The 24,112-nt window shown below is 37.3% G+C and overlaps 1 protein-coding gene and 1 long non-coding RNA gene across 6 annotated transcripts in view; one reads left to right on the plus strand and one right to left on the minus strand.

Annotated features, from left to right (window-relative positions):
* FUT9 (fucosyltransferase 9) overlaps positions 1 to 24,112 on the plus strand; it is a 119,430-nt gene that overhangs the window by 75,054 nt on the left and 20,264 nt on the right. Inside the window, exon 2 of one of the 5 annotated variants that reach the window (XM_083828042.1) lies at positions 10,551 to 10,653. The exons of 3 other annotated variants lie outside the window; for them this stretch is intronic. The gene's annotated coding sequence lies outside the window, so the exon portion shown is untranslated. The remainder of the gene's footprint in view (positions 1 to 10,550; positions 10,654 to 24,112) is intronic. One more of the 5 variants, XM_083828041.1, reaches the window with a different exon arrangement.
* On the minus strand, positions 1,740 to 5,342 carry LOC310896135. The gene is made up of 4 exons (XR_014581218.1): positions 5,219 to 5,342; positions 4,202 to 4,994; positions 3,390 to 3,559; positions 1,740 to 3,280 (listed from the first exon to the last, which is right to left on the minus strand). It is a non-coding gene; the product is annotated as an uncharacterized lncRNA (long non-coding RNA).

Below are 24,112 nucleotides of genomic sequence, written 5' to 3' on the forward strand. Positions count from 1 at the left end.
GAATGCCATTTCAGATAGAAGGGTGAATTAAATTATTTGATATTTTAAAAATAACAGAGAAAAACTTGTGGTGGAAATAGATCTCAGCTGTTCTGATGGACAATGTGCATTGGCTGTCAATCCTCTTCTTAAGGATGCTGAAAGAGAATCTAGGTTCAGATAGTGGTTTTTATATACATATAAAAATAATTGTAATAACAATACTAGCAGTTCACATTAGTCATATATTTCTTTTTTAAAAAAAAAAGTTCATTTTGTGTGCTAGCTGAATTTATAGGAATCAAAAGGTGAAAAATGTTATAGAAAGTGAATCACTTTCAGTTCTTAATACAGACCACTATGCAGTATAATGTGATCTTTGTAATAGAACATTTGTAAGTCTTGAGCAGTTTTTCAATAATATTTAAATTGACACTAGAATTTACAGAGATGCTCATTGGGATTTTTTGTCCCTGTTCAAACAAAGAAATGATCAACATCTAGCAAGTTAAGGTAGAAGGGCTTTCAGCTCTCAAGAGACTAGTCCTGTTTTTTATATCATGCAGCCTGATTCCCATCTAAAGGATTTACATAGTATCAAGATAAATTTAAAAAAAAAAAGAAAAAGTTTTCTTGCATGAAGTTGGAAAAAGTTTAATCTTGCACAGGTTTTCTCAGCAGACCAGAAGCATCCAGGGAGCTTGTCATTTGGAGACAACGTAGATAATGTAGTTAGTTTGGGTCCAAAGCCCTCCAAATAATTTACATGTGCTTGTTGCTAAGTTCATAATTAGTTCTGCTGAGTTTAGTGTGACTACTCACAAGGTTCAAATGGAAGACAAAAAATAAATCCAACAACAAACATTTCCTACTCTAAATTCAAGGTAGCATCCAAGCCTCGCAGAAGGTTTCTTCTACTCTCAAGTTGAACATTTTAAGGCAATATAACTAGGCTGGCTCTATGCATGGGAGAATCTACTTCTTATCTTTACAATTATCTCCAGGTCAAACAATATATTTTCTGATTACCTAAAATAAAGCACATTGGCAGGAAACCTCCAGGACACTCTTTCTCAGGTGAACGTCATAAACACAAAGCTCTGAGCTCATAAGATTTGATAGATAAAAGCCTTTCAGGGTTTGGTCTCATGCTTACTCCTTTTGTCTTTTATTCTTTGTATTCTTGGCTGACAAGCTGAAACAGGGAAAAAAGAAAAGTTACCCCCCCCTCCCCAACATCTTTCCATAATGACTTACTGCTTGTTGGCTTGGATGCTTTTCTGAGACCACTCACTCCACTTGAGTTCTGCACTCAAACAGACATGTGCCCTTCCCATCATAGGAAGCAAAGACCAGTCAACATCCAGCTTGGTAGCCATGTTCAGGAGCTGGGCTTCAGGTTCTATAGTCTAGTTTAATAGAGATGACTAACTACCAAGTGCCTGCTTGTAACAGAAAAAGAGTTGTAGATTCACCCTCCTCTGGACTCGTTTAAGCACCAAATTGTTTTACTTGCTGATAGCTGCAAAATGCTCTTCATTCATTCAAAGGAACATTCATTCAAGGGAACACTTGACTTCATATTGCAACTTTCACTTTTCAATGGAACTGTTACACCTGGTTCTCAGTGTGTAGGATTTAGGCATTCCAGCATTAAATTGCAGTTGCCTGAGCCCTTTTCTACTTAAAAAAGATAACACTGAGCGCTGTATTCTTCTCTCCTCCATTTTTTTCTTCCACTAGAAAAAAAAAATATATATATATAATAATAATGATAAAAATACCCTTGAGAGTTACATTATAATCAACATACTACTGAAAGAAAAAAACATAATGCTACTGAGAAAAGTCAGAATGAAGTGGCCATTTTGCTGCCTGCAGAAATCCACAGAAGACACATATGAGTTCTGAGCAGACAAAATTGAAGTTAACTCCTGTGTAGGATTTATTTCAAAAAGTGTTTAAGATGATTTCACCTCAGAGATTAATGCTTAAAATGAAGAGAATTGAATAGTTGCAGGATGGAAAGTTGATTTGTGAAACATAATCTGGGATGGAAACTTTCAGTTTGGGAAGGGATTGTAGTATGCTAGGGTAATTTTAGGGCTATTTTGCATTTAGATAACGCACCTGTGACTTGATGGAGAAAACTGATGAAAAAAAAAATGGGTAAGGAAATTATTTAACTCAGGAGCAATGCAATTATTGAGAAATAATTCATACAAGCAGCATCCCTTGGATTAGTAATATAGGTTCCTTAACTTCTACCTGTTGAGCATAAATGCATTTTATAAAGCATCCTTCTCACCTGTGCTCAAATAGGACAAACCCTATAGAGAAAATCCCTTCATTCAAAGGAACAAGGTTAGAACACCTTCACTGTCATGCCCACACTGCAGAAAAAAAGAGAAAAGATAATGCTGACCTTCATGGCAGCCAGGACAGTGTCCTCACAAGTTCTAACATCTCAGAGGCTATGTGCAAAGTTAGCTGTCTACTCACAAAGTACTAAGCTAATAAATAATATGATTCGATTTAAAGAATTTTGATTATTTAGGGGATTCAGTAAGTACTGAGCAAATAGAAATCATCATAGGGAAATGTAGACCATGTTGGGAAATACTTGGTAAATAGAACAATTGTATGGTACACTGGAAAGGAAAGGGAATAAACTGAGGAGAAGTAGTGATTGGTTTAGTGCACAGGCACAGGGAAGCTATGTTTCTCTTATACGGATGACCCACTCCTTCCCACCTTCAGACTGGTCTGCCATAAGGAAATATTTGCAGTGTGCTCAGACAACGCACACCTTGTAGAAAAGAGTGACCATTTAACTCACTGAAGAAAATTTTCAGTTCCTCCTTCTACTTTGTTGCCATAAGGCCATCTCTGGCCACTTATTCCTCCAAAGTGGTTTACAGTGTGTTTTCCTGCCACTGCTACTAAAACCCACAACTGATTTTTGTTATTTACTCTCCTGGTTTTTTAACCAGTCTTCTCACTGCACTCTTCTGCTTATAAAAAATGCATCTGCCAAAATAGTCTTGTCAGTTATTATAGTATGCTTTTCTCTGTTCTGAAGCTCTACTTTCTTGTCCTGTTTCCCACCACATCACGGTCAGCCATTGTGTTTTTGACATTGCACATCACATCACCTTGGACCATGTCCATCTTTATTTATTCTTTTGCTATGGAGGCAGACATCTTTGAAGTTTCTCTGAGGTAGCCTCTTAATCCTACAACAGATTCCTGAAGTTGATCCATATTGAGCCAGTTGATCCGATTCTCTTCCCGTCAAGACCTAAGGACACAATGTTTGGAAAGAAGTACTCTGACATAAATTCAAGAGCAAACCAGATGTCCGATATAAATCTATTTTAAGCTTTCTAAAACAGCTTGGACATGCATACTTAAATACATTATCTTATTTCTGCTGTCTTTGTTTTTCTTCTTATCTTTTGCTGCATTCTTTTATCTTGGTTCAGACAAAATATTCCTTGTGGCAAATTTTCCATGTGTATGTGAATCTTCATGATGCAAATACAGTCAAATTTCTGTTCAGATGGGTTATTGCAGGAACCTACCAACATATATGTTAATTTCCTTATTATTATAGAAACTATAACTGAGTTGTTCATCCAAGCACACATGCTTCTGTAAAAGAAAGGCTCCTATGCCCATGTGTTTCTTGCAAAATGCTAAAGAAGTTTGAGCCACCTAAACTCAGTTATAGAGTAGGCTCTGTGCATCATCTATTACATAAGTCATCACTTTTAACACGTAAGTGTGAGGCAAATTCCACTGAACTGTGGAATTTATAATAAAATATTTTGGATATAACAAAGTATTTATGATTTCCATATAATGTAAATTTTCTGTGCATGGTATTTACAAACATTTAAAAAAAAAAAAGTGTGACAATTTTTCTGGTGATATGCAATAACATAGCTTGTTATAATGTTGTACTCATCAGAAAATGAAAACTTCCATTTGCAGTCTTAACTTTACCCTTTTCTACATATGTTTTACAGTACAGATGCAAATTACACGTATTTCGTTATTTCTCAGGTAATGCAATGTCCTCTAACATTATGTCTTTTATCTACATATTAGTTAATATTTTCAGAAGAAAAATTAAATTTGTCTCTAAAAAAATGAAAAAAAAAATGTTAAAAACCCAGTCTGAGAACCCAGTTCCATGGATGCAGCTGAAGAAACTTACCTCCAATTATTCCATTTATTATCCCTTAGAGCACCAAACTTGCTAGCCCAGTCCACATGCTCACTTTTGCAGGTAGAAAGTCAAAAACACCTGAGCAAACACATATGTTAAGCAGCTTGACCTTGACTGTGTACTACATACTTTATATTAGTGATATCTTTATAAAGTGTTGTTTAAGCAGAGTTAATGATTCCTAGCTGAGATCAGACTGAGAGCTTGTGAGAATGTGGGTGACTGAGAGCTGATGTGATATGAGGTGGAGCAAAGGCACATGCTCACTTTGGATTTCCCTGAGGGGGTAAACAGAGACATTGTAAGAAAATTCTGTTGGAGGATAGGAGGTGGAAAGAAATGCCCTTGGTAAGCACAGATAGGTGGCAGGTTTTGTGCTGTTGTCTATTTTCAATATTTTCTATAAGACACTGCCCAGGGTATCCAGAAAAGTCCCTAACTGGGACATTTCACTGTAGCAGCAAGTAGATGTTAATTCCTTTTTAACTTAGTATGTTTTTCTGCATTACAATTTTGACCTTATAAGCACATATTTAATGAATGTTCTTAATTTTAAGGTAAGGGTATGCAGTGTCACCATTACCACCTGGAGCTGTGCTCCAAAATCCCCCATGTATTTGTGGCAGGCCTCCCTGCATCTTCAGCAGTCCAAACAGTTTTAATGTAAGAGGCACCACTCACTTGAAATCCTTGCCTTGCACAGCCAAGAGCTGGGAATATTCAGAAGTCTTTCTCCTCAGTGTTGTTGGTGAATTTGGCATAATCCAGAGAAAACCAGAGGCTAATCAAGAGCAATACTGAGGCATTTAGTGATACAGTCAATGACAGCAAAATCTTTTAGTGTGAGTGAAACATAGAAAAATCAACTTTTTTTTCACATTGTTAACCTTTAAAAAACAAAACCTTCTGCTTAAGTTTGAAAAGACCTAAACAACAACTGAAATATCTAAAGGGTTAAAAATGGCTGGGGTATGAAGGAAAGGCTATGAGTCTATAAAATCTTACATTTCTCATTTTTGGTTGTTTCACTAGAGTCCAGGGCAGAAAGCTATGGCAAACGTATGGTAAATCTGGGTAGACAGAATGCAGAAAAGGGCTAAACATGTTGTGCCTTTTTGATATTCTAACTGCATTGCCTCCTTCTGTTGCTTCTAATCACATCTGACACTCATTTAGTTAGATTAATCTGATAGATTGCAAATGTGTATCCAGGGTTGTAAATGTAATTGACATGTGTTAAAAATATAATCATACTGGTCTGAAGTATATGTGTTTTGTCCTCTTAAGGGCAATCCTAATTTTTTGACCTGTAAGTCAAAAATAGTGGTTTTGGTTTGCATTCCAAGCATTTGTAATTTTATTTACTACATTGGTTCAGATTTGATATTTTTACTTGTCATGGCCAGTGGCTGTGATGTACATAGCTGTCATTCAGTAGTATTAAATTGTACTTTTTTTCCTCTCTGTATTATTTTTTTTTGTGAATTTAAGAATGTTCACATCAAAAAATGGGTAATTCTCTTCAAGCCTGATAGAAGAGATTATGGTTCTGTTTCTAAAATCATTGTTTTTCTTCATCACTGTAATATTTATGTATAGTTTTGCATGTTACCATGTCACTTTACCTGACAAATATTAAATCATCACTTTAACCAAGTAAGTAAGCTGTAATTTCCATACTTTCTTAAGTATTTTATTCTGATATTTTCTTTGCAACAACATTTTCATTAAGTATATTTGAACCTGTGTTACTGAGGATTTATTCTATTTCCCGGATGTTTATTTATTTATTTCTATCATTTCATATTTGCAATGCTCTATTTGATCCTGATTCTGAAAGGTGGAGAAGATTCGTATATCCACCACCGTGCATTCTTCTTGTATCAGCTCAGTCTATAGACAGGGGTAGTCTATAGACAGGGTGTAGAACATTTCTGATTTCATCACACTTCATACTTCTAATGACAATACGTTTGTGCAAAGTCCACAGAGCAGATTAAACATAGACAGGAAAGTGTCCTAATCCCTTGGTTTTATTTAATGTTACATATTTTTTTTAAGATAACATTAGGTTTTTCTCTGTGTTAAAGATTTATTTATTTATTTATTTATTTTTGTATAATGGCTTTAGATTTTTCCACATAGATTTTTCTGTCCTTTAAAATAATTATTTGGGGAGTTTGCTTTTATTTTGAATCAGCAGATCAGGCTTTTCTGGCTGTTATGAGTCAGAATAACGCTTTGTAGAGAATTTAGCTACACTCAAATCCCATTCATTTCTATTCTATGTGAGTAAAACTCAAGGAAATTTTGTGTGATTTTTTTTTTTTCTGGCTGCATAATGTATGATTCTATGTCTGAGCAGCAGTCATACAGGAACCAAATTGCTTCAGAGGTACTCCTGCTCTTATTTTTTGTGTTGTGGAACTTGTGAGTCTTGCATTTGCTCATCGAGACGAAGAAACACAAGCTTCCCCAGTCAGGTAGGGGTCTTAATGCTTGTTTATAGCAAGGCAGGCTCTAGGGTTATTCAGAAACAAAGCTTCTGACCCCAAAGGTAATACAGATAAGTAAAATATCAGGAGAGATTCAAGCCAAAAGTGAAAAGTCTTTCCTGTACCTGGTGTTTATATGGGTTAGGGTATTTTAAATGATCTGTGTTTATATTGTCACAGTGTTCACAGAAAGTGAGGAAATAAGAAAGGTCATTTTAGACAGTTTATTCTATTGGGACTTTGTTGGACATCAAGCTTCAAGAACTGTACAGATTGCTTGTTTCACATTGCGTAATCTTTGCTTGTAGCATCACTGTAAGATCATAGGCTAATTCATGCCTTTTACTTCTGGGTGAAAAACTATGGCAGATGGTGTCACAGCTTATCTGAGTAACCTTCCTTTCACCAGGGACCTCTTTCTTACAAATGAACCATTTGTAAAAATTTCATATTAAGCTACCTTTGATAATAGCTGCTTTTTAGTGGCATCATCCTCAGACATAAGAGTTAAAATCACTGCATTTCAGTATCATCTATTCTAAATCTGTTGGGTGCCTTGCCAAGAAAGAATGAAATTTTGCTTTCTCTTTTTTCTCCAAAGTATTTGCATGAGCTCTTAGTTCTCCAAGCTGTGCCTCAGCACTACAGTTAAAATCACTTTTCCTCGCACATATGCGGGAGCACACCATAGCTGAGCTGTGAGCTAACCTGGGCTTTGCTGTGTGCCATGCCTGTGGTAAGGAACACGTATTTGTATGCAGGACTCATCTTAGGGTATGTTCACGGGGATAGCAATCATCCATGCAGTGTCTCCATCCCTTTTAATACCAGAAAGGGTACATGCCACCTTCCTCTAGCTTGTGTTGATAAATCAATCAGGTGGGAAGTTCAGCTTGCTCAGCTGCATCAGATATTTGAAGAAGTTGAAGACCTTTATCAGCACACTCCAGTTCAAAGTAATAATCCGCAAAGTACAGCCAATAATGTCAAGAAAGTGTTTGAATTAAGAAGGCCATTTAACTCAGTATATTGAATACAACTATGTTGAAAATTTTTGGAGACGTTTGCTAGCAATTACTTGTTGATTTAAAATGGCAGTACTTTTACATCATTAATATTGCTGTGTAATTGCTGAACAATTCATCAGCATCAGTTAGAGTACATTTCATACACATTTGGGGTATATATGCAGCCTTCTTTTAACTGCTGACTGAGAGGTTTGCATAGAATAACATCTGGGGTAGCCAGATTCAGCAGCTGTGTTGGACAGATCTGTACTTCAGGAGCCCATCACCTTCAAAACAAATCTTGTCTGTTGCCTGTAAGTATAATTGCCAGCTCTGGCCAGAAGCAGTGTTTAGTTTATTTATTTATTTATTTATTTTGATCTCCAGGAACTGCATTATAAGCCTGTAGTGAATGTACTGTGTGTTTCTGTGTTGGATTTTGTTGGTTGGTTGGTTTGGTTGGGTTTGGTTTGGTTTCTTTTTTGTTGGTGGTGGTGGTGTTTGTTTTAACTATTGGATTGTGGTAAATATTTATTATCTGGAAGATACTCATCCTTCTGCAGAACTGGCAGGTGGGAGCAACAAAGGTAGACTTGCACAGTACTGTTCTCTGCCCCTTCTGGGAGTACTTTGGGCATTAATTAGATTTAAGAGCCAAGAGAAGAACTTTACATTTGTTTTTTAACACATTTCAGGAAGAGTAGTTGTCAGATGCAAGACTATAAAAAAATAATATTTTTCTACAATAAAATAGCCAGGCTACTATCTGAGAGTTTGGTAATAGCAAAATAATGTTAACCATTCACAATATGCTATAATTCTAACTCTGTTCTGTCTGAAGATATAAATATTAAATAATCCTCACAACCTCTCAGCAAGCTGACCGTCATTATTTCAATTTTATAGATAAACTGTGGAGCAGAATAATTAAATAATTTGGTTAAGGTCACACAGCAAGTCTGCTGAAGACGTGAAAACAGAATCAAACTGTTGATTCTGAGTTTGGTACTTTAGCTACAGAACAGTCTTTTCCTGCAAAATCTCTCTCACTTATGATACATCTCATGCATAGTCTAAATTAGAAGCATCATTAAAAAGGGAAGTTAATTACCTTCTCTCCTTTAAAAACTATTTTCTGATTTTAATATTGAATACATTCAAGCAGTTTTCTCATGTGATTATGATGTGAAAAAAAAAAATCTAAACACAAATCTGAAAATAATCATGCTGTTTCTCCTTGTTTTCATGGTGTAAATAGCAGAAAACACCCACGGCAACTTTATTAAGACAAAGAATTGCAAATATGGAGGTTTAATTGGATACGGTTTTCAAACATATCAAAACCCTAAAAGGCTAACATTTACATTCTCCCTAATATTTATTTATTGTACATGACATTTTAAGTAAACCTGTTGTTATGAAAATTAAGAAACTGTTTGAATGACTAGAAACTCTGCATTTTCCTAGGGCACCTAAAAGCACCTTGTGTAACAATCTCTAAAATTTTTCATTTTTAATTTAAAATTTTAATTAATTAATTTAAAATTAATTTAATATAATTTTTTTTCTTATTTTGAAAAGCAAGTGCAAGGTATGGACAAGGCAGAATTTGAAGGTATGAATGTAAATTAATGAACAGTACCCAGAAAATTTAGAAAATTGCCCTGGCAGGTTAACTGACTGTGGCATAAACAGAAAACATTTGATCTTTAGGCACTTCTAGAAATAGACAGGGAGATCGCTCACTGATTACTGTCTCAGACTTGGTATGGGGAAAATTAATGTATTGCCAATTAATAGCAGTAGGGCAGTGAGAAACTCAAAACAAACTAAAAACACATTTCCCTCCCATCCACCCTCTTCTACATCCTCTCCCCGAGCGTCTCAGGGGAATGAGGGCTGTGGTCAATCCCTGATGCTTTGTCCCTGCCGCTCCTTCACGGTCCCTCTCTGCCCCTGCTCCACGTGGGGTCCCTCCCACGGGATGCCGTCCTGCCCGAACTGAGCCTGCGGGGGCTGCCCACAGGCAGAAGCTCCTCAAGAACTGCTCCCACATGGCTCCGTACCACGGGGTCCATCCCCCAGGAGCAAACTGCTCCAGCACGGGTCCCCCACGGGCGGCAGCTCCCCCCAGACCCCCTGCTCCTGCGTGGGCTCCTCTCCACGGGCTGCAGCTCCGGCCCGGGGCCTGCTCCTGCGGGGGCTCTCCATGGGCCGCAGCCTCCTCCAGGCCACATCCACCTGCTCCACCAGGGGCTCCTCCACGGGCTGCAGCGTGGAGATCTGCTCCGTGTGGGACCCATGGGCTGCAGGGGGACAGCCTGCTCCACCAGGGGCCTCTCCACAGGCCGCAGGGAAACTTCTGCTCCAGTGCCTGGAGCACCTCCTCATAGGATCCTCAAATCCAAATGGATTTTCCTTGTGCTACCTGCATACTCAGACCCCATCGCCAATTTTGTCTAAGCTTTGCGAGTTGGCATGGAGTTAGAGGAAGAACCTCTATTTGACAAGTAGCTGAAATTATTGATTTACAATATCACTAATTAAAATGTGTTTTGTTTGAAAATCTGAAGTAGAGATTTACACCATCTCCAGGCCCTCACATGAAACTGCTTTATTCTGTGATGTGCTATAGAGTGAGGATGTTCACCTCCACAGCCAGAATAGCTTGGTCAGGTCTGCTGCAGTAGTCAAGTATTTAAGCTTCACTCTGGGATGCACAGAGAGCTTCATTTCTGAATGCCTCCTTATGGCTTAGTTGTTAGGCTCTTACTTGAAGATAAGAATCTAAATCAAACACAGAAGGGATTTGGATTTGATTCTTCTGTTTTCCAGAACAGCGTTATATCCAGCTGCAACTTGCGTCCCCCACCTTCCAACCCAGAAAGGACTGACCTAAGACCAAAAGAGGGTTAATGATTCTACATTCCAAGAGGAAGTAAGTTCTCTCCATTCTCCCAGAGAAATAAGCATATACTCTCCTAGATAGTTATCATATGATGAGATGTATGACTTACTGAGAAATCTCTCTCTCTCTCTCCTTTAATATGAGATTTAGATTATATGATCAACTTAGACACCTAATTTTTAAGATAGTGATGTCCCAATTAAAATGCCTAGGTTAGTTTTGAAAATTGGGATAGATTTCTAAAGCATATAGATGATAGGGTCTTTTGAAAATGGTACCCTTAGCACTTCTGCGAAGAGGACCCTAATGCATTTCATTGACTTGGAACTTTATATTATGTATGCAACATATTCTGCAAACTAAATTTAGCATTTACATTTTTCAAGGAAGATTTATATGAGAAAGCTAAGATTCATAACAATAGTTTAAATTATAACTGTTTTTAAAACCATTAGATGTATTAATAAGGAATTTTAATGTGGCCATCATTATGAGATGCAAAAGATTTATATGAGAAAGCTAAGATTCATAACAATAGTTTAAATTATAACTGTTTTTAAAACCATTAGATGTATTAATAAGGAATTTTAATGTGGCCATCATTATGAGATGCAAATTGTAAGATGTAACAATTTATTTCTGTGTTACATTAGAATTCATTATATTTACTTAATTTATAGTTTAAAATTCAGTGGTTTGCTTGCACTCTGTGTAAAGTAGGTATAACATACAATGTAAAACAGTTATAAAATACTATAAAAGAAGCTATAAAAATTTAATTTTATACATGAGTCTTCAGAGAGGAATGGAAGCACTTGTTGACCCTTAAGATTTAATCTTCTGATTGTTACTTTTTTTTTTTTTTTAGCTCTTCCTTTTTTAATTCTCTTAAGAGATTCTGAAATAATATGGAAACCACGGGTTTCACTCTTCCTTATTGCCATTATGACTATGTTATAAAACAAGATTACGACTTTACAAAGAGTGTGTTCTTACAGATTTGCAATGGGCAATTTTAAAGTTACTATTCAGAAAAAGGAGTTTCCTGTGATAACAACTGTAATTCATATGTTCTATCAAAAGAGCTTTGAATTGAAAATCATGGTTTGGAGACATAATCTGAAACAGCTGAAAAGAACGCAGGAAAGGACAACTTCTACCTTGGGAAGTGTAGAGTCCATCACCACTGGAAACTTTATAATCCTTTCCAAAACAATTATTTCTTATTCTGTTTTAATAGAAGGTATAGTGCAATACTAACATGCAGTAAGGGGGTAATATGGGACATATCTCCATAAATACATATATATTTACTAATGTATAACAGTGTCACAGTCTACTTTTTTGTTGTTTTCTTAAGATCTATGCCAGATAAAAATACTTGAATTGTCACTGAAAGTAATGAAGAGATGAAGCGAGACTGTTGATACTACCTACTCCTATATCTCAGAAAGTAGAATGAAAGATTGGGTTATATTCCTGTAGCAAATATATCTTCATTTAACGTTTGCTTTTTTATAGCATATTGACTGATCTAAGCATACGATATAACACAAAGGGAGAGGAAATGTAAAAATAATAGCTGTACTGCATATCAGCTCTGAGTGTATTTACCTACTCCTCTCTTCCTCTGTACCCATCAGTTCTATGTATCCCTTCTTTATATCATCCTGAGACTAAGAAATGCTTCTTCCAGGTATTGAAGCCATACCAGAACAGAGGTTGCTTCTACCAGCCTAAAAGTCTTGGTGTCCATCAAAGAAAGTGCACGGCAGTCTTTCAGATGGCAAGGCCTTCACACACAAGTGCCTAGCAATGTGTGATCAACTAAGTGTGCCTTATGAGAGAGGTCACAATGAGAGAACCTCATTGTCCTTTTGCACAAATTAACAGAAACCTTAAGAATCTCTTTTTCATAAGGACTGTCATGATGTTTGTGCTGTGTAAGATCTGTGCTGTAACACTGCTCTGGCCATACTCAGGAAGCAAGCTAGCTCTGCCCTGGGCTGTGTTTAAGGTCATCAGCACAGCTGGCCCTCTTGACATCATGCTAAAGGTCGGGTACATCAGATCAGCTAGATTACAGTTTCTGCTCACACCATCTCTGAACTAGAGTGGCTTGATTTGGGCTTATTTAGAGGGCAAGCAATCCATGGCTATAATCTGATGATATGGACCTATTAGTCTATCAGTAGAGCATATCAGAGTTTCTTCTGCAATCAGTGTGACCTACATCTTGCACATGACACGAAACTGATATTAAGATGTAGCTTGATAGACCATACTTTGCTTTTTATTTTTCCAGTCTTCTGGATCTCATCTGTGCTTATTTGCAAGCACAAAGCATCCACAGATTTCAATTAATCGGTTAACAGAGGATTCAGTCAGTACAAGGGAACCGATCTTAGTTACATGATAATTTCTGTATGTACTTTCAGAACACTTTACAAAGAAGGCAAGTATTTTTAACTTCATTTTACATTCAAGGAAACTAAATCAGGAAGAAGATCTGAATTGCCAGTGTCACCATCACCTGTCCCACCACTCAAGCAAACTAGGTATCAATGTCATCCACACTGAAACTGCAAGTATCCTCCTAGTTGGTTCCTCTTGTGTTCAGTCTCTGCCAAAACTATGATTATAGCTTCTCTTTTATGGTAGCCTAAAGAGTGCTTTTCCGTGTAAAGGGATTAAATTATATTTTAAATGTGTAAATGAATTTTTACTGAGATAAACTTTTCCCTGTTGGTCTAGAGGGAGGATTTTATTTGAGTGAGATAAATCTTTTGTTCACCACAAAATTAAATACCAGCCCAGTCATTATGCTTTCCACAGTTATTCTGAAAAAGCTTGTTGACGGTTTGGCCAGGCAACAGTTCTAACTACACCCTAGAGATATTGTCATTTCCAAACCTATGCTGTAACAGCTAGAAATCCTTTAGGAGCAATGTTAAAAAATGATTAAGTATTAAGGTTGAGAATCACAGGAAATTCTGTGGAAGAGAGTAGAATGTGAATGGGGAGGATGTGTGCATTTGGGAAGACATGCTGCAGGTCAGCATCCTGATCGGTACAGACAGTTCTCAGGATGGGGGTCTTGCCCACAAGTGGATCCCAGATGTGCGAGCTCTGTATGCACCATGATGTCTTTTTTGAATGAAATCAGAAATCAGATGCTTGTAGATATGTATAAGTAACTCTGAAACGGGGTGTTTTCTTTTCAATTTCTGCATATCTTTCCCCCAGCAGAATTTCTGTAAATTTTTTCACTATCACAAAATAAAACAGTTCTTCACCTTTCTTCATGTTATAGCAATGGGGACAGCGATTATAACACTGCAGGCAAACCACAGGCATTGCTCTCTCTCTACCAAACGGCAGTCCTGTACAGACAGCAGCAGTACAGTGTTCTCAGAGAAGAAACAAGCCTAAGGAGGGGTCCTGATCATCCCAGTGTCCCAGTCCTGGGGTACTCCAGAGGGGATGGGGCTCTCCACTACTGTTGTTCGTGGATCAGCTGGGGAGAAAAAAGACTAACAAGAAACTGCAGAAAATACCTCACAGCACATGCTATCTAGCATAGCCCTAGCATGCAGCAAAGCAGCACAGGAACATCTAACAAATGAAAAATTTCTCTGAATTATAGCAGTCATTCTGTGACAGTAATACAGCTAAAGCAATTCAAACCATACCCATTCCACCTCTCAGATGTGTTCCAAAATACAGAGAATATCACCCAAATATGTTTCTACTCTGAGCCTACTCAATTGCTACAACAATTCCTAATGAAGTATCACAGCCAAGTGTACTCAGTATAATTTTGCTCCAAACACAAAGTAGTCTGCAGTAATGGTTTGGATCCTTGTGGCATTAAAGGAGGAAAAAAAAGAAAGGGGGGGGGAAGCATTTTTGGGGACTATTTAAAACTTTCCATACTAAAGTCTTCTACCTTGAGAGAAAAAGAACTGAGTTCTCTAAGCTGTATTGGAAGTACCCAGCACTGAAACTCAGGAGCTGTTTTCCCACAATTCCGTAATAGGATTTCTTGTAATCAGTACTATATTTTTTATCTTAGTTTTTGGGGTACACCAGGTTACTTTTTCAACCTTTCCACTACAGCTGCAATTGCTAGGAACATATTTCCTTGGGAAAATGGAAGCTCTGGTTCTTGTGAATTCACAATGCTGTGGTTCCCAGGAACTTAAGGCAGGTGCAAGTTTAGGCTTCCCATTCACTTGAATTAAAAAATAAAAATAAAAATAAAATAATAATAAAATGTATTAATATATTAAAATAAAAATATAATATATAATATATATTTAATATATTAAAATAAAATATAATAAATAAAATAAAATAAAATAGTGCATGCAGGGAAGATATTAACAGGCATAAAGTATATTTTTTCACCTTTTCTTTATGATCATTCATCATTATGTAGTTCCATGGGTGATGTGCACTGAACTCTGGCAATTCTCGGCCATATTTAATTGCTCCTCATCAGCTGTCTAAGCCAGAGCTGTTCACATAGTGATGTGTACTTTCCTGCCATATTTAGCTGTTTAGATCACCTTTTTACAGTGCAGTTGGGATGTTGAACAAGCTGGGATTATTTAGAGATGTTGTTCTGCTGCTTGATTGCCATAATGCAGCTTCCCTCATCAGAGACATTTTGATTGGAAATCTGCAGTATGAGTCACAAAGGACAATGTTGATGTAATTAGGATGCTAAAATGACAGTGACAGAGTGTTAGTCTAGTTGTGGGTATGGCATTCAAATACTAGGTTTTATATTCTGTATTTACAATGGAAATATACCTTCAGACTTATGACACACAGTAGCAAGCATCTACCACAATTATTATAGAGAAAGTGAGGCTTATTATGCAGGGAGTGATAACAGTTTTCAGACCTGCAAAGCAAAAGGGAGAGTGCTGATGACCAGGAAACCCACTATTTTACTCCTATTGTTTGGAGTATATAGATCTTGATAGCTTAATGGTCATATCTAGACTGTGGCCAACAACCAGGAAAACTTCAACAGTAATTCCCAATTGGTAAATTAAAAACACATTAAGTGGGATGCTTCCACTAAAAATACTAAATGGAAGTGCAGGCCCTGTGTTGGCTGGTTGCTGGGCCAGTGCAGGGCTCTGGGTCTGGCATACTGGGAGAAAGTGACTTGGTTGCTCAGAGCAGCATCAGATGCTGGCAGCGCTGTCACCTGCATCCAGAGTCTTCCAGAAGGACTGAGAATTCACAGATGAACATAGTTGGAAAAGCATAGTGCCTCTTATTTCAAATGAGGCATTAACATAGTCATCTGCATGAAGCCTGCAATCACAGGTCCAGAAAATATATGTAAAACACCACTGTTATAACCAAATTCATGGGATTTTAATTCATGCTCATTAATGGGACAGAGGCTTCACCTGAAAGCTCCAGTGACTTGGATCCTGCAGATATTTTTAATTTGGAGTGTCTGCTGCTGGGGGAACAAGGAGTAACTCCAGTAATGAGTAATGAGCAGAGTGAGCCCGGTATGGAGTGCATGCAAGATTAAGAATGAAGTCTGCAGGAAGTGTCAGGGATGTAATACATGCTGTCCCATGTCTCCCTGAGAGTAACACAGACTCATAGGCATGGAATTAATTTTTCATAGCAAATAACACAGAAAACCCTTTGTTCTTCATGTCTGAACACATTTAAATAACACAACATAGCATATATATTACATAAAATATCTAACAAACAAGTACTGCTATCAACAAACCATCTCTGTTCTCCAGTCTTTACTCTGGACTAGCCTGGAGATCCTGTCTTTCCTGAGCACACTTAAAGTCCTAAAGTTTCCAGATCCTTATCTGGCACTGATAATCTTTTCTCTCTCCCAGTGGAGTAGAGTACTAAAAGAAAAAATGCCCAGCTTCCAGGTGCTCTTCTCCCAGTCTTTTCACGGGCCTTTATTCCAATGCTTCCCATTTATTTAATAATTACTCTTGGATTCACATGCTAGGCCGTACCAAAAACATTCTAATTTCTGGTTTTTGGCCTTAAAATAGGAAAATACATAGACAACAGCAAAAGCCAATTGAAGAAGACAAAAAGGTGACATTGGCAGTATTATTTGGCTAGTTCAATAAGTTGTTAGGATGATGTTGGAGCTGCCAGATTCCCATAGCTGTTGTTAATTCTGAGATATAGCAAGGGTATGAGCTTGCCACAAAAATAAATGGAGTAAAGACAGAAACAGTGTCAAAGGAGGACAAAAAGGGAACAGTAGTAGTAGTAGGAAAAAAAAAAAAAAAAAAGGAAAAGTAAGAGAGGCAGAGGCAGTTAACAGAGAGAGTTGGGGCTATTGTCTGTGGGAATTATGATGTTTAAGGCTGAGACCATGAAGCTCTCACCGTGTTCATGCTCTTTGTGATTCTGTGATTCTGTTTGTATGCTGAAAATTCATAAGATATCTCAGAAACATTGTACATATGGATGCTACAGGTACAAACACTTTGAGGCAGATTCTTCAAAGTACCCTTACCTAAAAAATTTAGGGAAAACTGGGAAGTAAGATATTCCTCTGGGTGGCTGGAGCCTGAGCAATAGTGGCCGGATTATTAGGAAAACTGGTAATCAGCCAGGCTATGTCTGCATCAAGGTGAGATGTATATCTTCTGCTTTTGCTTTTCTTTAGAAAAAAAGTGTTCTAGTTATACAACTCAGGAGGACATTGTGATGCTGTTGGCATCATACAACAGCGTGTACCTGTCCTTCAGTTTTCACAAAGGATGAGAAATCTTCCAGTGGTTAAGTCTATCACGAATTGATAGCTGGAATGATTTCTTGCCCTCTACAAATTTTTGTGATGTTGAAAATATTTTTACTTTTTTCTGTGCAAAATTGCTTTCAAACAATTCCCTCCCTAATAACCTGTTAGAGAAGCTATGGGCTTCCTTGGAAAATTGTTCAAAATCTGCCAAAAAATATCCTTGAGAAATTGTTAAGAAAACTGATATTCTCAAGAGAATATTTTGTTTTTTACAAACCGATAACAAAAACAACAACAAAATTTATTAAACATTTTCTGATCAACTCTCCTTGAACTTTCACAGAGAATAACATATTTTTATGTGCAATACATCAGAATCCAAAAACATTTCAGAAACAATATATGGAGAGAGAGTAGGAAAAAAAGGGAATTTAATTCACCTTGTCCAATGAAAACAAGAAACTCATTTGTACCATAGTTTATAGTTGCTGTCCAGTAAATCTCAGTTTGGCCTCCAGTAACAGAGAAACAGCTTATACACTGAAGGAATTTGTAAAAGAAATAAAACTCTTACTTCTGTATTTTAAGCAATAATAGCAGTGGAAACATGTCTATTGTTTTTAGGTTTTGTAAATCATGGTATTATAAACTGAAATTCTGTGCCAAATTTGCCTCAACACTACCCCTTTTATGTAATTTCCCTTATATGTAGCAGTTAAATAAAGCAGAGATATAAAATCCCAATGGAAAAATAAATCTAGCTGCAGTAATCATACTATCAACACATCAGCTCTGCAGAACTCTGTCTTGCTTCCTTGCACAAAATGACAGTTTAAAGTATCTTTCCAGAAGTCTCCTGGGAGATTATCACATTTTATTCTCCATTTAAAAAAAAAAAAAAAAAGTAAAAAAAAATCTTTGAGAATGTAGAAGTTCACGGTGAAATACTTACAGTTCAGTTCAGCATAATAGGGTAGTTTCAGAAAGGCTGAAATGTAATTTATTTCATTTTACTTTTATCAGCAAGTAAAGGTCATCTATCTGAAACCATTTTTTTCCGGTTGCACATATTTCATTTGATATCTTCTTAAATAACAGAGAAATGCAATCAAATTCCAATATTTGTCAATCATACATGAACTCTGTTAAGTGATCTTTTACTTTGTGTTTTAATGTTTACAGCATGGGCATTGAATAAATGCTTGCTTGGCATTCAAAAAATAGCTTAAAGTGGGAAGACTTCCTTGAAATTGTAAGGACTTTTCTAAATATTTTGTGAGTACCCAAAAAACTACATTTTCAAGTTAATATTATATTATTTGGAACCTGTAAAACATCTTCTCCACACAGTTATACCTCTGAAAATCCAAAGTAACTCAATTTTTAAAAGCATTTCTTCTGTAAATATAGTTTTTTCTCCTGTTTTTAGTGCTAGTAACAGGTGTCACTGAGAGCTCACTAGGAACCACAGTCACAGAAATAACTCACAGGTATGCTAAATATGTTAGTATATCATTAGGCATAGAGTTAAGTGAGTTTATTTATGTTTCTTTAGCAAACATACCAGGTCTTGGCATATTTTACTGTTCAGACTGAAAAATAAATACAAGCAGGGCTAATTATTCTTGTGACTTTGTTGCTGCAATGGTTGTCTGCATGAGTGATCTGCTTTGGAGCCATATTACAATTTTAAACCAGATTCCCTGACTGCATGTTGGTTCAGTTCATAGAGAGATTTAGGTGTGCACAAAACATTTTCCTTTCCAAAGAGAAGTAACCAGAGGCTTTGTTTCAAAATTGCTCCAGTGCTTCATGAGTATATTCAGATCTAAACCAATGTGAGGACTCAACCACCCAGGAGTCCTGTGACATGAACCCTACCTGCATTCAACAACAGGGCTTGCAAATCAGGCAGAGGTCTCACCACAGCCTGAAATGGTTCTCACGCTTTATGAAGGGCCTTCCTCTTTATAATGTTCTTTGTATGTTTTCCTCTTCACTGCCAGCTGCTGCCAGGAACTTCACCTTCAGTCTCTGCCACCCCTTCACCATCTAAGAGATAAAATCACGAATTCGCTTTAAATGCATGCTCAAACGGATTGACATAAGTTAGAAATGACTCACAGGTAGTTTTTTAACCTCTGGTGTCTAATGAATATTTCAAGCTCCTAACAATTTGAAACATTTTTGTTGTTGTTGTTGTTCTAGTTGTTTAAAGGAAGCAATATTCATTCATTGAATATATTACATATGGTGTATTTATCTGTTATGTAGTACACATCAGCTGCCACCTGCTGATTATCCCACAATGAACACCAAAGACTGAGTTACAAAATGTCCTGTGTTCATGTATGTCTGTACAATGTTTTCCTTGTTCTGACTTTGTCAAACTTTCACTAGTGGTAAATCAGTCTGCAGGATAAATAAAGACCTGCAAAAGAAACCCTCTCTATCGCTCAGCGTCCCATGATAAGAGCTGGTCACTAAGAGACTGATCCTGAACAGAAGCTGGATTCTGCTGAATTTACATTTTCCCAGCTAGGCACCTAGTCTCAGCAGTGCTAAGGAAGCAAATCAGATGTGTACCCTCATATCATCCTTCTCTCATTCTCATACACAGAATAGAACGAAACAATCTCTATGAGTACAGAATAGTTTAAATTGAATAAATCCACACATATCCAACTTACACTTTAATCCTCCCTTTTAGCATTGCAGAGCATAATTCCAGAACAATAAATAGCAAAGCCAGGTGCTAAGGTATCAGGCATGACATAGTATCCTGAACAGAATAACTCAGAAAATGAACAGAAGATATGTGGGGAATAAATAAATAAATAAATAAATAATGAAAGAGTTTATTCTAAAATGTCCTTAGAAATATTGAAATATTTTTAATTTGTTTTATTTTAAAAAATCTTAGCCCTTTGTATTAGCAGTTAAAATCAATCCACTAGAAGTAGCTGGTTGAAAACAATTATCATATTTGTTGTACTTAAGACCCAAAACCAACCTAAAAGCATAGTAACCTTGAAAGATACTAACCAGTAAAAAGAAAAAAAACAAAACTTGCTGACATGGAAAATGCCAAAAAAAAAAAAATAAATAAATAAGAATGAAAACTAAAATGGATTTTAAGAATCCTTTATCCTTAAAGCTTTCTATTCATGTCAGCTATGAAAATAGATGTACTTGTTTGCATCTTAGAAACGATTATTGAGTCAATCCACCCTATTGCCACGTCATGCACAAATTTCATCAACATCCTGGTATGAGCAACTGCCTTCTCTTCCTTGCTGTAGTTTTTTTTCCAAAAGTCTGAAGGCAGATTTCTGATCTCAAGATATGTATACAGAAGTCTTATGCTCTTAATGATGTTCAGGACTGCAGGATTCAGCCTGCTGCTATGCTCCTTTCTAAGGGAAGTGTTTGAGATCAGTGCTCTCTTTCACATCCTTTCTGATAAAAGGGTTAAGGTACATAAGAAAGAAAAAGATTTTATTTCTCATACACAATAACCCCATCTCCACTCTTCAACTCCTCTTCTCACCCATCCCTCCCCTGCTCAGTGTCTCTCTGAATTCAGTGCTCTGTTTCTCTCCCTCATAGTTGTCAGTGAGGCAGGAGTAGTTGTGCCATTGCCACCTACATCTCCTGGCTGTCACACAGCAAAGCAGCAGCTTATCTCCTCAGACCCACTGCTTCTGCCCATGTCCAGCAGTTTAGGCAGTAGTTTCCTATATGTTCATAAGCATGTGTGTGTGTGTGCATGTATTTACATACATATAGACGATGTATGTAAGAGTACAGGCACAAAGAATGTAAAGCAGAATTGATAAGACATTTCAGTGAATCTAAAAAATGTGTTAAATTTCCTAGGGTTACAGATTGTGTGTGTGTGTGTGTCTGTGGAGGGGAGAGTGTTTATTATTTGTAACTTGTTCTAGAGTTTAGGTTCTCTGAGCTCTGACATATATCTGTCTTGCTGTCTCTTGAGTTGCCTTAGGTTTTTCATTTCTAAGCCAACTTTGGTCACAAAGGAATAGCTTTTGTGCTCTTTTTCTCACTTCTTAGATGTTGCTGCATTCAGCTGAAAGAACAAAACCCTAACCATACTGAAATTAATAGAAGGCTTGCTAGTGTTTCTGTGAGCAAGATTTCATCTCTGACACTTCTTGTCTTTCAATAAATTCAGCTCTGTTGACAGTGTTTTCCAGTGTTCTGAAAAAAAAAAAAAAGGAATTCAAGGTGTTATTTATTTATTTATTGTGCAGATCAAGGGGTCATTGGCTTATATCGTCTCCTGATTATATCTCACATTTTCCTCTGCTAATGTACTACAGTCAAGAAGTTCAGGATGTGTTTTTAGAGATTGAAATGAAGGTATGCTAGAGGTATCTGGTCTGAATTAATGTGATGACTAGTTTCTGGTGACATTTGTTTGAAGGAAGATATTCTATCCCACAGATGCAACCATTTTGATATAAATTAAAATCATCATTGTCAAATATTATAAAAACTTTATGGCATTATGTAAATCATTTAATCTTTCTTGGACTTCATTTTCACCCCTCCGTTACTCCCACTAAAGCAGTTTCAGTAATAATTTTCTAACTGTGCTATGATTAGAACTTAACTAATGCTTGTAAAAGTACTTTAAGATTATTTAAGGAAGGCATTTCAGAAATGAAACTATTGCTGTTACCAATGCAGCATTGGTTTTGCTTGTATGGTGCTTATAATCTGTAGACTATTTAAAGTATTTTATTAAAGGAGGGAAAATATCATTAGTTTCATGCTATAGCTGTAAAAAAAAAAATGAGATAGAAAGTGATTAACCCAAATCAAATTTCATTCAACTGAACTCATGTGAAACTGATAAATGAGCCAGGAAGTTCTCCTATCGCCTTGCTCTCTGTCCCATGTAAGAGGCTTTTTAGGGCACCAACAGGCTCTAATAGTGATTTAAAGTTGGCAAAACCATGCTGTTCTTCATCAGATCAATATGCTGGTCAGAAATATCAAGATTTCCTAACGTTATTGTTATTGCTTTTGATTTCACTCCCTTTATGAAAGATGACATCATAAGAATTTTATTTACTTCATTTAATTTGGCTGGGAGGGAGACTTCATAGTAATTTGGTCATTTGTTTTGTTTGGTGTCTGATCATGCATGCCAGAATCTGCACTCAGATCCAGCTTGTGCCCTAAACATTAGCATGGCTGGCTGTTGGCTGTCAGCCTCAGGATAGGAACCCAAAAGCTTCCTTAGGGTATTTAGGCTGCCCACCTAAATGCAGGAAATTAGGCTGGTGAGGGTGGAGACGCACAGGAAAAGCAATGGAAGAGGCTGCCTAAAATGGGACTGGGATGTGCCTTCCTCCATCCCTCACCAAGGCACATCTGGTGCTCCTAAGGAGTGGATCCTTCTCCTTGGGACTCAGAGCTGGGAATCCTCCCTTGAGATCAGGGAGCTAGACTCTTTCTTTTATGAAGAAATTGGGGTATTACACCTTTTAATCCTAGCAAGAGGAAGATGGCAAAAACAGTCACCTATCGTACAGACCATTTTTTGTGATCTTTCGAACACAGGAGACTCGGACCACCTCTGCCACCTCCCTGCACCATCCCCCATTACAAGGCTGTAAACTGCACAGGGAAGGAAGCTGGACTCCATGCTCCGCTGCTTCAGATGCGCCCCTGGGCATAAATCATTAGGGAGTCAATAGGCAAGAGACAGAAAGAGGTCAGGGAAAAACAGTAGTGTCTGGATTAGCAGCTCGGGCACCAATAAGGAGGAAAGGATTCTTTCCTTCTAATCCTAAAGCTCTTCTCACATTTTAAAATCAACAGTCACTGCCATCAAGGAGCTAGGAAATCTTTAAGGAAAGTGAAATATCTAGGACCGAATCACTTCATGCTGAAGTAGGATTTGTATCACTCATCCGAGGTTGTAGCTTCAAGTGCTACATAAAGGGACTTCACCCCATTCCTGTTTGTTTAAAAGCAGAGAAGCAAAAAGCAGCTGCTAACGCTGCATTTGAGATGGAGTCTGCTGTTTTAGGCACAGCTACTAAGTCCTTCCTCAGGGCTGCGAGCTGGGAGAATAGCTGGTTTATCGATTTAAGTGGCCCTTCCCTGTGAAGAATGAGCCCCTTCCAGGCATGTGCTGGCACCAGGCTGCTGAGTGCACAGGAGGCTGAAAGGCAGAGGGCCAGGGAGAGTTCAAGCATGACCAGCATTAAGCAACAAATGAACAGAGGTTTTCAGGGTTGCAGTTTTGGAGTCAGACACCAGCATACCCCCTGAGCCTTATTAGTAGTGCCTGTTTCTGGTTTGGGGCTCCTTAGGACTGCGGGTAGGCTAACCAAGCATGAGTTTTGGTCCCTCTTATCATCCTTGTCATCAAATTAGTCCTACCCACCTGTGCTAAGCTGCGCTAACTGCAGGAAGACACAGACTAAATAAAGGCAACTGTCTGCCATCATTTTTTTTTTTACACCAGTGTCCTCAAAGCAGAGGAAAACAGAATTTAGCAGAGTGCTCCTTTTTTTCCCATTTTCTAATTTATTTCCATTGTCCTCTCATTTTCTCCTTCCATTTGCTCCTAGATATCTCAGTTGACTTTCTTTAGAAAGCTGCTTTCTGAGTAGGATGGCTATAGAAAGTCTTCCTCATGTACAGAAACAAATGAGAACTATTTTTTCACCCCTATTTAAATAC

The sequence above is a fragment of the Anser anser genome, assembly GCF_964211835.1.
Source record: "Anser anser genome assembly, chromosome: 3".
Classification (NCBI taxonomy): domain Eukaryota; kingdom Metazoa; phylum Chordata; class Aves; order Anseriformes; family Anatidae; genus Anser; species Anser anser.